The sequence below is a fragment of the Bos grunniens genome, chromosome 2 (assembly GCF_055505025.1).
Source record: "Bos grunniens cultivar Pamir isolate PY7600 chromosome 2, Bosgru_T2T1.0, whole genome shotgun sequence".
Taxonomy (NCBI): domain Eukaryota; kingdom Metazoa; phylum Chordata; class Mammalia; order Artiodactyla; family Bovidae; genus Bos; species Bos grunniens.
The window spans coordinates 1922261-1937602 of record NC_141166.1 but is presented as its reverse complement, the minus strand read 5'-3'; the positions used below and the strand labels follow the sequence as shown (position 1 = coordinate 1937602).

The window sequence follows — 15342 nt, the reverse complement described above, 5'->3', positions numbered from 1 at the left end:
TCGCCCGACATACTCTGTTCTCAACCAGCAGCCGAGTCACTCCTCTGAGCAAACCCTCAAATGCCTACTTCATTCACAGTGGAAACCGGGCTCCTCACCTTGGCCTACAAGACCCCACCCGATGAGCCCCTCCCCGTCCTCCCTGACTTAAAAGGCTACCTCTCTCCACAGCTTTTCCACCAGAGGCACCAGGACCACGTGCAGGCCCCCACACGCCCCACCTCGGGGCCTCCGCACTGGCGGCTTTGCTTGCTTGTTCTCGGCTGTGCCGGGTCTCCGCTGCTGCCCGGATCTCCTCTTCCCTGAGGTGTGCGGGCTGCTCACTGGGGTGGCTTCCCTTATGCAGCACGTGCTCTAGGGTGTATGGGCTCAGCAGCTGTAGTCCTAGGCTCCAGAGCATAGGCTCAACACCGTGGAGCTCAGGCTTCCTTGCTCTGTGGCACGTGGGATCTTCCCGGTCCAGAAGGCAAACCCGTGTCTCCTGCATTAGCAGATGGATCCCTAACCACTGGATCACCAGAGAAGCCCTGCACCAGCTGGTTGCTCTGCCTGAAACACTCGTGCCCAGTTACACTCAAGGGCAACGCCTGCACCGCGTCAGGGCTCTGCTTCAAGGCCACTCTCAGAGGCCCCTCCAAGCACCCGCTTCTCAAACAGCACATGCGTGACCACAGCACACCGTGTCCTCGGCCTCTGCTTTCCCCGTCTTCGTGGTATTTAACCCTCCAGGCGTCTATACATCCAGCTGCTTACACTGGACCAGAACGTGGACATGATCGCTTATGTCCACCGCTCCATCCACGGCCCTGGAGCAGCGCCTGGCACACAGCAGACCTCGACACACACTTGCTCATGAGTGAAGGAAGGCCAGTTCATGCCAGCCCCGAGGCCTGTCCCACCTCCACCTTGAGGGGCGGGGAAGAGGCGGCCAAGGCCTGGGGCCCCCACACCAGGCCCGCCCGAACCCAGCCTCAGCCAGGACGGCCCCTCCCCAGAGAACTGCACAGACAACTCAGGGCCAAGCCGTGCAGGAGGCAGCTCCCCAAAACCCATCTGGGAAGAGGCCCGGGGCCTGTGTCAGGCAGTGATCAGAAGAGGGGTGGGGTGGGCGGGACTATTGCTACAAACTTGCTCCCCAAAGACCAGGTTCTTGCTCCGGTGAGTCCGGAGCATGGGGATGGGAGAGGGGACAGGACCCTGAGGCAGCCGTGGCTGCAGCCCTTTGCCGCTCTGGCAGGCAGGTGAAGGACCCTGGCACATGCCTGGCTCTCCCGCGAAGGGTCACACAGCCCCCACGGGCAGTCTGCCCGCGTGGAGGGAGCCTCCCGGTCGCAGCCCACAGGGGTCCACTCTGGCTCCAGCCTCTTCTTCTGGCCCAAGCCTTGCCTCCCTCAGTGAAGAGGCTGTCACTTTGTCCCAGAGAGAGCTCTGGGCAGGAAGAAATAACCCGTGCAGAACTCGGAGCTAAAAAATAACTCAGCCCACCCCAGCAAGGCGAGGCAAGCTGTCTGGGCAGCATCTGGGGTCTCCTAAAATGCCCTGTGCGGAGCTCCAGGGAACCCAGAGGCCTCAGCCCCAAGGTGCAGCACTGAGAGTCAAGCCGCCCCTTTAATATGTTCCACAGCCTCCCCCAGGGAAGACGTGGGTGTGTTCCCAGAGCTCCCTGTCCTCCGCAACTGCCAGGGAGGCACAGAAAAGCCCGTCCTCCCACCAAGCCCCAACAGCGGGGGGCACCCACGAGGGACGGGATCAGCCCATTTTACAGAGGAAGAAACTGAGGCCCAGGGACGTAAAGAGATCCATCCACAGCCAAGAAGGCCATCAGAGGCCGATCCGTGACGAAGCCCCGGGTGGAGACGTCCGGCCACGTCTGTCCCCTGTAGCGCCTGCCTCTTCCTCAACAGACCGAGGGATCCATCACTGCACACCCCTGCAGTGAACGTCTCGCCTCCCAGAGGTGCTGCCTGGGGCTCGGGGCAGAGAGCAGAGGAGGCTGGGCTGGAGGAGCTCGGTGGGAAAGGAGGTGGTTTCAACCATGAAATGGATTGGCCCTGAAGCCTGCTATCCTGGGAGGGAGTCAAAGCCCGGACTCTGACCCCGGGGCGGGGGGCGGGGGGGACCGTTCCAAACACCAGGCCGGTGCTCAGCAGACCTGTGACTGGACTCCTAGTGGGTGGGGCAGCTCAGACGCTGCCCACTGCCCGCCGCCCGTCCTGCAGAGGACGCCTGTGCCCCTCCTCACAGCCCTTGGTGCAGAACCCACACGGGCGCCACGAGCTCCAAGCCCACCCGCTGCCTGGTGGGAGCGAGGTGCCCCTTGCACCCAGGGCTCCCCACCCTGAGGCTGCCTCCGGCCCTGCAGGGTGTCCCCTGGGAGCCCCTTTTTGCTGCCATCAGGCCTCAAGCGTGGCTTTTACTTGTTTATTTCTGGTTGCTCCGGGTCTTCGCTGCTTGCACAGACCTTCTCTAGTCGCACAGAGCAGGGCTGCTCTTCAGCGCAGCGCAGGCCTCTCCCCCCAGGGGCTCCTCGTTGCAGAGGGCAGGCTCCAGGGCAAGGACTTAGCAGTTGCTGCTTGCGGGCTCCAGGGCTCAGGCTCAGCAGTTAACAGCACCAAGAGCGGGCCTCACTCACTGAACAGTGCTGGCGCACCGGCTCAGTCGCTCCACAGCAGGAGGGACCTTCCCAGACCAGGGATCGAAACTGCGTCCCCCACACTGGCAGACGGAGTCTGATCCACTGAGCCACCCGGGAAGTCCCAGGTAGGAGTGACCGGCCCTTCACCTCCTCACTATGACACAAAGACGTTATTTCACCATTCTATCCCTGGTTCCCTCTTCCACAGTGAAAGTGAAGTCGCTCAGTCGTGTGTGACTCTTTGCGACCCCGACTGTAGCCTACCAGGCTCCTCTGTCCATGGGATTTTCCAGGCAATAGTACTGGAATGGATTGCCATTTCCTTAAGATCCCCATTGCAAAGGGCTTTTATGAGGATTAAATAAGATATCCCTGATGGCTCAGACCGTAAAGAATCCGGCTACAATGCAGGGGACCCAGGTTCAATCCCTGGGTCAGGAAGATCCCCTGGAGAAGGGCATGGCCACCCACTCCAGTATGCTTGCCTGGAAAATCCCATGGACAGAGGAGCCGGGCAGGCTACAGTCCATGGGGTTGCAAAGAGTCGGACAGTACTGAGAAACTAACACTTTAACAGTTGCTGCTACTGCTGCTAAGTCACTTCAGTCGTGTCCGACTCTCTGCGACCCCATAGACAGCAGCCCACCAGGCTCCCCCGTCCCTGGGATTCTCCAGGCAAGAACACTGGAGTGGGTTGCCATTTCCTTCTCCAATGCATGAAAGTGAAAAGTGAAAGTGAAGTCGCTCAGTCGTGTCCGACCCTCAGCGACCCCATGGACTGCAGCCTTCCAGGCTCCTCCGTCCATGGGATTTTCCAGCCAAGAGTACTGGAGTGGGATGCCATTGCCTTCTCCGACTTCAACAGTAACTGAGATAATAATTCACATAAAATGCTTTGAGGAGAGCTTGGAACTCAGTAGGTGCTCAACAGACGTTCGTTGAATGAATGAATGAGCACCTCCCTCTAACTGGACAGCAGCCCCGTCTACAAGAAGGGGGTCCCAGGCAGAGCTGAGTGGTCCCCGGGCCCTCCCCATCACTGTCGTCAGGAGCCTTCTTGGGCCAGTGAGAGCCAGATGAGAAGGGGGCAGCCCCTCTCACAGCGTCTAACTGTGCCGTGACCCCACTGAGGGCCAGGGCTGCCCACTGACGGCTCAGGGACCACTGGACCCGGCCCTGAGGCTAACACTCGGCTCCACAAAGTTTCCACCTGCGTCCTGCCCCTTGCAAAGTCAAGACTCCAGGGGCTTCCCTGGTGCTCCAGTGGTTGAGAAAGGCTCTGCTCCCCGTGCAGGGGGGCCCGGGTTGGATCCCCAGTCAGGGAACTAGATTCTGTGCGTTGCAGTGCAGACCCTGCGTGTTTCAGCGAAGACCCTGTGTGCTGAGACTAAGACCAGGAACAGCCAAACAAAAAAAGGTCAAGATTCCAGAAAGGGGGGTCGCAGTCAGGAAGAAGGCCCCAAAGGAGGCAGCAAAGGTCGCAGTCAGGGAGAAGGACCCAAAGGAGGCAGCGACGCTGAGTTTCCTCAGTTGGGGCGAAACACGGCGACCACCGAAACCCAGTGTATGGAGCCAGGAAGACGGTCCAGCCGCCTGAACGCTGCGGTCGCGGGGCGGGGCAGCCTCGCAGCCTGCTGCCGAGGGGCCCTATGCAAAGCCCCGGCCGGAGACTCGGCCTGCAGAGAGCCACAGACATCAGGCTGCTTTCCTTGCTTGAACCCAAATGCTAAACTCAGGGAGAGCAAGCCCCCTCCAGGCAACAAGCTCACAGTGCCTCCCCCGCCGCGGCTGCCCCTGCATCCTCAACTGACCTGTGGGAAGAGACGGACCTGGGAAGGCAGGATCTGTGGCTCCAGGATCCAGGGCTCGCTTCCCTGCTTGCAGCCACCAGACCGAACAGGCGCTCCACAAAGCCACACTGGTGTGGGCTGGGGGGTGGGCAGAAGCTCAGACACCTGTGCATTCCCTGCCAAGGCTGAGCCCCTCACCAGGTTCACCCAAGGTCTGTCCTGTGGCCAGGGTCTCAGTCAGGGGCAGAGACAGCATCTCCTTTCCCAAAAGGATGCAAACCGGGAGGTGAGTGATGAAGGGCCCACCTTGCACATGTGTGCCCCACACGTTAGACCAGCCTCCAGGCCCCACGCCCTCCTCTGGGGAGGGCGGGAAACCAGGCTTTTTTTTGTTTAGCCTAGCTGGGTCTTTGTTGTGATTTATTTGCCCCGAGGCAGGTGGGATCTTAGTTCCCTAACAACCCCTGCACTGGGAGGCGGATTCTCAACTACAGACCACCAGGGAAGTTCCCAGGAAGCCAGCTGTTCTCTCTCTGGATCCATCCAACAATCTCTCTTAATCATCCCACAAAACTTGACTGAGCACTACCGCATGCCAGGTACCACGCAAGGTTCTGGGGATTCGGTTCCTGCCTCGCTGAAGTCCACAACCCCACAGGCAGGCAGATGCTAAACAATCACGTAAGTCCATCATATGGGCTTCCCTGACGGCTCAGCAAGCAAAGAATCTGCCTGCAAAGTGGGAGACCCAAGAGACTCAGGTTCAACCCCTGGGCGGAAAAGATCCCCTGGAGGAGGAAAATGGCAACCCACTCCAGTATTCTCGCCTGAAAAATCCCTTGGACACAGGAGCCTGGCGGGATAGAGTCCACGGGGTCGCAAAGACTGACACATGCACGCAGTGGAGGAGAATGCCAGGGCCCAGCTGAGACTGAAGGCAACAGTCCAACATTCCAACTCAACTCTCCAAGGGCTGACGCTGGTCCCGTGGACTCCACGTGGTCACTGGACCACCCGCCCTACACCGTAGCTGCTCAGAACAAGGGGATCGGGCCTGGTGATGGCTCCGCCCATTTCGCCACAGGCTCCGCCTCTGGGCCAAAGCTCACAGCTGCTCCAGCTTCCAAGGGCCCTCCCACCTCCCAACGGATGTTTGGATTTTAAGCCAAAGCCAAGGAATACGGGATGTTGTGGGCGCTTTTTTTTTTCCTCTTTTGCTTTTTTTGGAGGGAGGCAATATTGGAATTCAAATTTTCCATTCCATTTGGCTTACACAATTACAGTTTCACGGATCCAGCTAAGGCAGTGGTTCTCCACAGGGATGACTTTGCCCCCAAGAGACATGTGGCAACATCACGAGGCATTTGCGTTGTCACAGCTGGGGGGGCAGGGGAAGCGAGTGGCATGCAGAGGGCAGAGGCCAGGGATGCTCCGCACAGCCCAGCCCCGCAACAGAAAATCGTCCGGCTCCGGTGTCCACAGGGCCAAGGTGGAAACCCCTGGTCACAGGGTGTCTGGTCAAGTCCTCTGAGGATCAGAGCAGACTGTGGCCTGTTAATTCAGGGTCGCCTTACTGCTATCAGTCACAGGGACACAGAGACCAAAATCACCGCTACCAGTTTCCATGGCAGATAATACCAGGCTCCAAGTCTCCAAAGGACCTGCGCTGTTTTCGTGGATCTCGGAGCAGAGACTGTGGGCAGAGACCATGGCCTGCTTCTCCGTGTGCCTCCACCACCTGGCGTGGCATCTGGAACACAGGAAGTGGGCAGAGGGGCAGGAAGCGGGGAGAGAGGGCAGCCTCTTCAAAGCGAGGACCATGGCTCACCCCTCCCGGGCTCAGCACCCAGCACTGTTTCTGGCATCTCGCAGCCATCGCTGATTTCATGAACAAACCACCAGACGGAGCGCTGTCCGGGCCAGGGGCGAGGCCCCCCTCCCCGCTGACCCCCAGCCTAGCCGAGGCACACAGCTTACTCACCAAGCACCTCAGCGAGCTGGGTGCAGGCGCAGCCCCGCTGGGCTGGCACGGTGGTGAGAAGGACAGACATGGCCCCGAGACCCCGAAGCTCGCGGTCCAGCAGGGATCGGGCACCCACGGTCGAAAGCAGGCGGGGGCTTCTGCGGGAGAGACCTGGGGGCCTGGGGGACTCCTGGGAGTGGCCCTGAACACAGACGGGGGTCGATGCTCCTTGAAACAGTGAACGAAACCACATACAGTTCACCTCAGCACGCCCTGGAGCAGGGAGCAGGAGGGAGGGAGGGAGGCGGCAGGGGGCTTCCAGTGGGAGTCGGGGCCCCTCCGCAGCCCTGACCCGCCTCTCCCCAGAGACCTGGCCCAGGAGCTCAGCCCTGAAGGCAGTGCTGAGTGGGTGGAGTCCAGGGCCCAGGCACTAGGCCCCGTGCCATCAAGGACCGGGTTCCAAAGTGAGCACCGCAACACCGAACATGCAATCATTCCTGCCAAGGGCCCAGAGTGAGTCCAGGCCCTTCAGTCCTATGATCACGTCAATCTTCATAACAACCTTTCGAGAGAGGAACTGTTATCACTCCCATTCTACAGACTGGGAAACAGAGGCACAGAGAGGAGAAGAAAAGGGCTCAAGGTCACGCAGCCAACACACGGGGGAGCTGGGCTTGGACGCCAGGCCACCTGGCTGCAGGGCTGTGCCTGGAACCCCGGGACAGTCACACCTTCGTCCCCCAGCCTCGAGCAGGCACCCTGCACTGGGCTGCCCTGCTGTGTGGGAAGCACTCAGGTGAGCGGTGGGACCGGGAGGACCCCACTCGGGGGCGCTGGTAGGACGGGGCCCCACGGGCAGCACGTCAAGAGGAGAAGCGGGGGACCGGTAGACAGGGTGCTCTAGCCAGGGCCCCGGCGAGGGGTCTGGCCACGCCGTCCCCAGCAGAGCCTCAGTAAGCGGGCCCCTCCCAAGGCAGCGGGACGCAAAGGCAGTAAGTCTTGCGGGGCATCCTCACAGGAACCACCTGGGGGCTGAAGGCAGGGAGCTTCCCGAGAGACCAGGGATCCACCCTCACCCCTTCAGCCCCCAGCCCAGCACTGGAGCAGGCCCCCAGGCAGGGACGGCCGTGACCCAGGCCCCACTGTGCCTCTGGGTACCAGCCAGCGCCCTCCCCTCTGCTGCGGGGAGGGCCACCAGACATCAGGCCGAGCCTGGCTGGAGCCCCTCAGGGCAGGCTCCTCGTCCATGGAATTTTCCAGACCAGAATACTGCAGCGGGTTGCCACTTCCTTCTCCGGGGATCTTCCCGACCCAGGGATCGAACCCAGATCTCCCGCGTTGCAGGCAGACTCTTTACAGTCTGAGCCACAGGGGTGCTCTCCCATTAGAAAGGTCTAACCTGCCCTCATTCGGTCCTGTGGAGTTTCCCAGGACAAGGCTCCTCCCTGCTGCATGGACGCTCATAAGCTGGCCCTCCTTCCACATGTCAATTGCTAGGAGGAGTCCCAGGCCGCCACTGTCCGCCTCTTTAGCTCAGCAAACACTTCTTGGGTGCCCGCTACACGCCAGGGGGTGAACGGCCTGCGATGTGACCTGGGTCGCACGTCCTCCTCGCCAAGGTCAGGGCACACGCGGGAACACGGCAGGTTCAGCTCACCCCCGGGACGCTGACTCACACTGCCCACATGCACGGACAATCAAGGCCGTCCCTCCAGAATTAGGTCCTGCGCTTTCCTGCTCACAGGTGTGAAATCCGAGTGACAGGAACTGACAGGGGAGCCCAGCGACTGCTCTCACTGGCACGGACTCAGACGCACTGGATCGCTGAGCTTCTGGTGAAACCAGGAGCCGGGTGTGGGGCTTCACGTGCGCTTCGGGATGGACCAGCCCGGTCCCCACGGGACGGGCCCCTCTCTCTCGAGGCTCCCAGAGGACCGCAGCTGAGTCCGCTCGCTGCTCTGCCCGAAAGGCCCAGCGCCACACCTAGCAGCCAACAGGGGTCAATAAATGTGGGTGCAACTGAACCCAGCCCGAAGGCGGGGCTCAGAGAAGCACAGTGACCTGCCCGAAGTCAGGCAGCCGGAGAGCAGAGAGCCTGCCGCCCTCTGAACTCCCCCAGGTTTGAGCCCGGGCCGCCCAGCAGCACCCCAGGACGCGTTTCCCGGGGCAAAGCCACCGCCCCTCCAGGCCCCGAGAAAGCACAGGCGAGCGCCACGGGAGACCCTATTAAGGAAAAGCAAAGAGAGGAACACCCGAAGCAAGCTGGTGGAGGCAGGGCCAGCCTGTGAGTCACGCACCCCAGAATATCCGGGTCTCAGCTGGCTCCGGGGCAGGCCCGGGGGCCGCGGCCCCAGCAGAGGACAGAGCAGCGTCAGGACCCGTGGGCCTTGGGTGAGAGGTCAGGCTGGCTCTGCCACCAACTCCCACCAGCGCAGGACAAGTCACTTCCTCTCCCACGCTCTGACTGTCTGGTCTGGGAGAAGGGCCAAGGGTTTGGGGCTGCTACTGCCCATGGGGCTGGGGGTGGGGGGCCGAGCCGAAGGCAGCCTCCTGCTCCCTCCTGGACAAAGCTTGACCCACATCCCCCCGTCCTGCTGCCCCATCCCCGATGCCTGCAGGACGACCCCACACTCCGGGGCTGCGGGCATCACCAGGAAGCCCCTCTCAGACCTGCGGGTCACTCTCAGCCTGAGAAGACTACCCCCTGAGGGCCTGAGGAGGGCGGGCAGCTGAGCACCGACTTTACACCAGGAGCTTTGGGAACAGTCTCACCGCCCCCGACCATGGCCTGATGAGGCACGAGGTACAGTTCCCATCTTTCAGAGGGAGCTGTGGAAGCTAAGCCAGACGAAGGCACTGCCCATGGGTCACAAAGCTAGCAGAACCAGCTCCCTAAGCCCTGATCCTACGTCCTCATTCCTGCTGGTGGGTCAGCTCCCGGAGGACAGGGATGGGGAGCCTGGGTGTCCCCCTTGTACAGGGTCCCCAAGGGAAGGCTTAGGTGATTGGCCAGGCAGTCAGTCCCACAGCCATGCCCAGGCCCCAGGAGAGCTCTGTATGTTGCAAAGAAGAAGAGCTCCCTGGGATCCTACCTGCAGAATCACTGCATCCGGGTGTCCTGGGCCCGGCCCTGCCTGCCAGGGACCCCATGCCAGCCTGCCCCCACCTGGCAAAAGGAGACCCTGAGGCCCCGGCTCAGAGGAGCCAGAGACCAAACCTCGGCACCTTGGCGTGGCCCCAGAGGAGCGGAGAAACCGCTGGGAGCCCAGTGTGGGGAAAGCGGGGCTTTGCCGGGAGACCCTCCCAGCCCAGCTCCAGCCCCCGCCCCTCCCCAGCTATGCAAACCTAGGCAGACCGCCTGCCTTCGCAGTGCCTCGGTTTCCTCCCCACTGTAAACCAGACACCACCGCTGCTGATGGCGAGACAGGAGCGTCAGGCGAACGCAGCCACGGGGAACGGAGCACCTGCCCTCTCCCTCTCCTCCGCTGGAGGGTGCTCGCCCATCCCGCCCCTCAGCTGGGCGGGAGGCGCAGAACCTGGCGGTCCTCCAGGCAGCCAGCCCAAACAGGTTTTCCCTGGGAGTAGACTCCGTGATTAATATTCACCTGCTTATGACCCAAATCTTCTAGGGCATCAGGCCTGCCCGAATCACTCAGCCCTGAGAATTCAAACCAACTGGGGATGTGAAGTGGGTGGGGTAGGGAGCTGGGCCAGGAGGGGTGATGGACCCCAGTCCCTCCAGGCCCCCAGGCCCAGGCTGCTGGGGGAAGGAGGGTCCCTCCCATGACCCTACAGACGAGTGAGAAGCCCTGCCTGCAGCAGCCGGCTCTGAAGACTCCAAGCCCCTCGGATGATGATCCATTTCCAAAGGGCCCCGGAAACCAGTGTGGGCCTGTGAAGGGGAGGCTGGGACCGAGGGAGGCGGCTGTGGACGTGAGACTGACCTGCCTCCTCCTGACCCTTTCTCGGCCTGGAAGCCGTGCCCTGTGTCATCTGCCTGGGACCCACCCATCTACATTCTGAACCTTAACACAAGCCAACTTCAGGGAAATCTTCCAAGAGGCCAACTGGGGGAGCCAGCCACTCAGCCCTCTGAGAGACTAACACTCCAGACGGGAATCATCTGCTTTGTTTTCTGACTCCCCCATGGGACAGTGAGCTCCCTGAGCGCAGAGACAGTGCTCTCCATGCCTGTCCTTCCGGTGCCCAGGGCAGCCCTCAGCACATGGGAGATTCAAGAGTGAAGGGCAGATGGATAAACAAACGGGTGGATTAGGGATCTATGGATGGATGGAGGAATACATGGACGGATGGGTGGGTAGATAAAATACTAAGTGAATGAAAAATGACAGGGTCCATGAGTAGTGAGCCAAGGCCACCCGTCTCAGGCTCTGCTTCAGTCTGGAATTTACCAGGAGGCCAGACAGAGGCAGAGATGGTGGGATGGCATCACCGACTCAGTGGACATAACTCTGAACAAGCTCAGGGAGATAGGGAAGGACAGGGAGGCCTGGCGTGCTGCAGTCCGTGGGGCACAGAGAGTCGGACACGACTGAGTGACAGAACAACAACCAGCTTTGCCCAGGTATTTAGTCTGACCTGGTCATTTTCTAGACACGTCTCCCCATCTGGCTGAACACCCCTACGTGATCACTCTGCCCCCTTCACCAGGCTGTAGCACACGTGACGTGATGTCCGAGACTGCGTCTGACCTGACAGGTATGTCCTGAATGCCTTCCCCAGACCTAGACCACTGCACCCGAGAATGGCAAACAACCAAAAAAAGACCTGGAGGGCGTTCTAAACACGGTGACCTCTGATCCCAGCCAAGATCTGCTGGTTTAGAATCACTAAGGGTGAGACTCAAGAACCCACATTTTGTTCAAAAGCTTCCTGCGCATTCTGATAATCGGCCATGCTTGGGAAATGCGAGCTTGTAAGAAGCAGAGTACCTGGCTACTGAAGGCTGTGACCAAGGAAGGGGGCAACATGGAGCAGGGTCACGAGGAGCCATCACGGAGCCTGGCAGGTTGTCGCTCTCCTAAGCCTTCTTCAACACAAAGAGTCTAACAGCCCTTTCCAAAGTGTGGCCCCTGAACTACCGACTTCAGAACAACCTGAATGAGAGGGGGACTTTTCAAAATGTAGATTCTAAGGTCCAACCCCAGCCTACAAGCTTACAGTCTCCTGGGGTGAGGCTCAAGAATGGGCACTCTTTGCAGGCTGTCGGGGCGATGGCAGCAAGAGCGTATGAGAATTACTGACTCCAGGTCCCCAGGGTGCTCAGGGCACCTGCTTGCGTCTGGCACCTTCAGGCACATCTAACCTCTTGAGAGAGAAAAGTTCCCATCTGCACACTTAGGAGTTCCCTGGTGGCCTCGTGGCTGGGACTCTGGGCCCAGGTTCAATCCCTGATCCAGGAAGCGAGATTCTGCAAGCCACGTGGCACGGCCAAAAAAAGAAAACCAGGGCACCTTGGGGGATTCCAAGAAGCCGGCAAGGGGAGGCATGAGACGAAAAGGTACCCACTGTGCCCACCCCCACGGACTTCCCTGGCTAAGAATCCGTGTTTCCACTGCAGGGGACGCAGCTTCGATCCCCGGCCGGGGCGCTATCCTGCATGCCATGTGGTCAAAAACCCAAGCAACAAGTGTGCCCACTGCTCGGAGCATCAGCCCTAAAGGGGCCAACAAGGCACCACACCCAGCCGCGCACCGCACGGGTGTGGAGACTGAGGCCTGCGTCTCGCCCACGGTCAGCAACGAGTGAGGGGCAGAGCCAGCCCAGCAGCCGGGGGCCCGTGCCCCAGCCTCCCCTCCTCCGAGCCTGCTCCGGGTGAGCGGGGCACCTCAGCCAGTCCTGCAGCCCCTGGAAGACAGCGTGGCTTTCCTCGGAAGGCTCCTGCCGTCTCCACCACGGACGGTGATAAAGCGCCTCGTGCTCCAGGGAGGAGGGGGCCTCAGAGAATGGAAGGAGCAGAAACAGTTTGGTATGGATTCCAGGGAGATTGGAGAGGGGGCTCATTATCACAGCTCAGTAGGGAGGCTCCCCCAAACTCAGCAATCAGTCCACAGGGCCTGAGTTTAAACCGTCCCGGGAAACCACCAACATCAGTGTTTCTCAGTCTGCACAAGTGTTCTGGGGAACACCTGTGTCCTGAAATATGCTAGTAGAGTCTTACCACAAAAAAAAGTGTTCAGTGGTCAGACCATGAAGCACCAGTGTAGAAAGCAAAGTGCTACGACTTCAGAGTCTGCTTAAATCGTGACACAGATGAAGCAGGTTGGAGGCCGAGAGGATTACAGGCCTTGCCCAAGTCACAGGGCTGGGGCGGGGGGATGAGCCTGCAGCCCGCCTCCAGGGTCCCCACGGCACCCAGCGTGCTTATAGGGTCCTCTCGGGAAGACAGAGGACAGACTGCAGACAGTGAGGGGAGGGGAGGGGGCGGCGAACGAGGAGACGGTCGCGGCCTGCGTCCAGGGCCGGGCTACCCGTGAGGCTGAGCTTCGGCCAACAGCGGACTCAGTGCGGTTTTGCTCTCCCGGACGTGGTCCCGTCAACATCTCCACTGTGACTCATCCAGCGAGCGTGTGCAGATCGGGCCCCCATCACCGCTGCTCCAGGGTGGGTGGACGGTGTGGGACCCAGAGGGCGGGTTTTGCCCAAAGCTCCATATGATGGGCTGAGAGGCAAGACGATCCCACAAGGACCCCCAGCGCTGCTCCCAGGCGTCTAAGTCCGGCCCTCGCATGCAGGTAACTACGGCGTGGCCCTCGGGAAAGCCAGCCAACCTCGTCAGACCTCAGTTCTCACATCTGCAGCGCAGCCAGTAACACCCACCTCCCCGTTATCAGGGAGCCTGCCGCTCAGTTACACACGAAGCGGCCCGGTCTGGGCCGGGCACACAGTGGTGCCCGTCAGTGCTTACACCATATGCGCTACCTAACTATACGGCTCCCTGAGGTTTTCTCGGTTCAATCTCCCCCTCCCCCTCAAGGGACAGAGGATGGGAAGTAGGAAAAAAGTGGCAAACATCTGATTCTTGCAGACTCCTGGAAACCAGAACCCTCATACTCATAGATTAAGTTCAGTCAGTTCAGTCGCTCAGTCGTGTCCGACTCTTTGCAACCCCATAAACTGCAGCACGCCAGGCCTCCCTGTCCATCACCAACTCCCAGAGTTCACTCAGACTCATGTCCATCGATTCAGTGATGCCATCCAGCCATCTCATCCTCTGTCGTCCCCTTCTCCTCTTGCCCCCAATCCCTACCAGCATCAGAGTCTTTCCCAGTGAATCAACTCTTTGCATGAGGTGGCCAAAGTACTGGAGTTTCAGCTTTAGTATCATTCCTTCCAAAGAAATCCCAGGGCTGATCTCCTTCAGAATGGACTGGTTGGATCTCCTTGCAGTCCAAGGGACTCTCAAGAGTCTTCTCCAACACCACAAAAGCATCAATTCTTTGGCGCTCAGCCTTCTTCACAGTCCAAATCTCACATCCATACATGACCACAGGAAAAACCATAGCCTTGACTAGACGGACCTTTGTTGGCAAAGTAACGTCTCTGCTTTTCAATATGCTATCTAGGTTGGTCATAACTTTCCTTCCAAGGAGTAAGTGTCTTTTAATTTCATGGCTGCAGTCACCATCTGTAGTGATTTTGGAGCCCCAAAAAATAAAGTCTGACACTGTTTCCACTGTTTCCCCATCTATTTCCCATGAAGTGATGGGACTGGATGCCATGATCTTAGTTTTCTGAATGTTGAGCTTTAAGCCAACTTTTTCACTCTCCACTTTCACTTTCATCAAGAGGCTTTTTAGTTCCTCTTCACTTTCTGCCATAAGGGTGGTGTCATCTGCATATCTGAGGTTATTGATATTTCTCCCGGCAATCTTGATTCCAGCTTCTGCTTCTTCCAGTCCAGCGTTTCTCATGATGTACTCTGCATAGAAGTTAAATAAGCAGGGTGACAATATACAGCCTTGACGGACTCCTTTTCCTATTTGGAACCAGTGTGTTGTTCCATGCCCAGTTCTAACCGTTGCTTCCTGACTTGCATACAGATTTCTCAAGAGGCAGGTCAGGTGGTCTGGTATTCCCATCTCTTTCAGAATTTTCCACAGTTTATTGTGATCCACACAGTCAAAGGCTTTGGCATAGTCAATAAAGCAGAAATAGATGTTTTTCTGGAACTCTCTTGCTTTTTCCGTGATCCAGCGGATGTTGGCAATTTGATCTCTGGTTCCTCTGCCTTTTCTAAAACCAGCTTGAGCATCAGATTAAGAGACCCTAGATTCTCCATCTGCCCGTTTTGCAGAAGGGAAAACTAAGGCTGAGGGTGAAGTTAGGGGTAGGGTGAAATGTTGCCCACGCTCTCCTGGCTGGTTTGAGGAAGGGGTGGGAGTAGAACCCAGCTGCTGGGCTCCCAGCCACGGCTCTTCCTGAGGCCCTGGGCAGTAAAAGGGCAGAAGGTCAGAATCTCTGAAGTGCTGCCCCCACGTGGCTGTGAAATGACGTTGCTGTTTAGTCCTGCAGTCATGTCCGACTCTCTGTGACCCCGTGGACTGTACCCGCCAGGCTCCTCTGTCCACGGGATTTCCCAGGCAAGAATACTGGAGTGGGTTGTCATTCCCTTCTCCAGGGGATCTTCCCAACCCAGGGATCGAACCCGCGTCTCCTGCATTGGCAGGCGGATTCTTTGCCGCTCAGCCACCTGGGAAGCTCATGAAATGATGACCAAGGGGCTTCGGGCCACTGGGGCTCTGAGGGCTTGTGATAAAACTTAAGGGGCTGGACCAGCTTTGGGGTGCCCCCAAAGTGGGGTGGCAGAAAGCAGAAGCCCCTCAGGACCGTCTCGGGTGATTTGCCAAGGAAGTCTGAGGGGCCCAGAGGGGCTTCAAGGGGCGGCTCCAGAGCCAGGCACAGGTTTACCTTCTGTCACTTGCGAGCTGTGT

At 59.3% G+C, this 15342-nt stretch overlaps 1 protein-coding gene across 25 annotated transcripts in view; it reads right to left on the bottom strand.

Annotated features, from left to right (window-relative positions):
- Nucleotides 1-15342, bottom strand: part of ARHGEF10L (Rho guanine nucleotide exchange factor 10 like) — a 168867-nt gene that overhangs the window by 123372 nt on the left and 30153 nt on the right. The gene's annotated exons all lie outside the window — the stretch shown is intronic.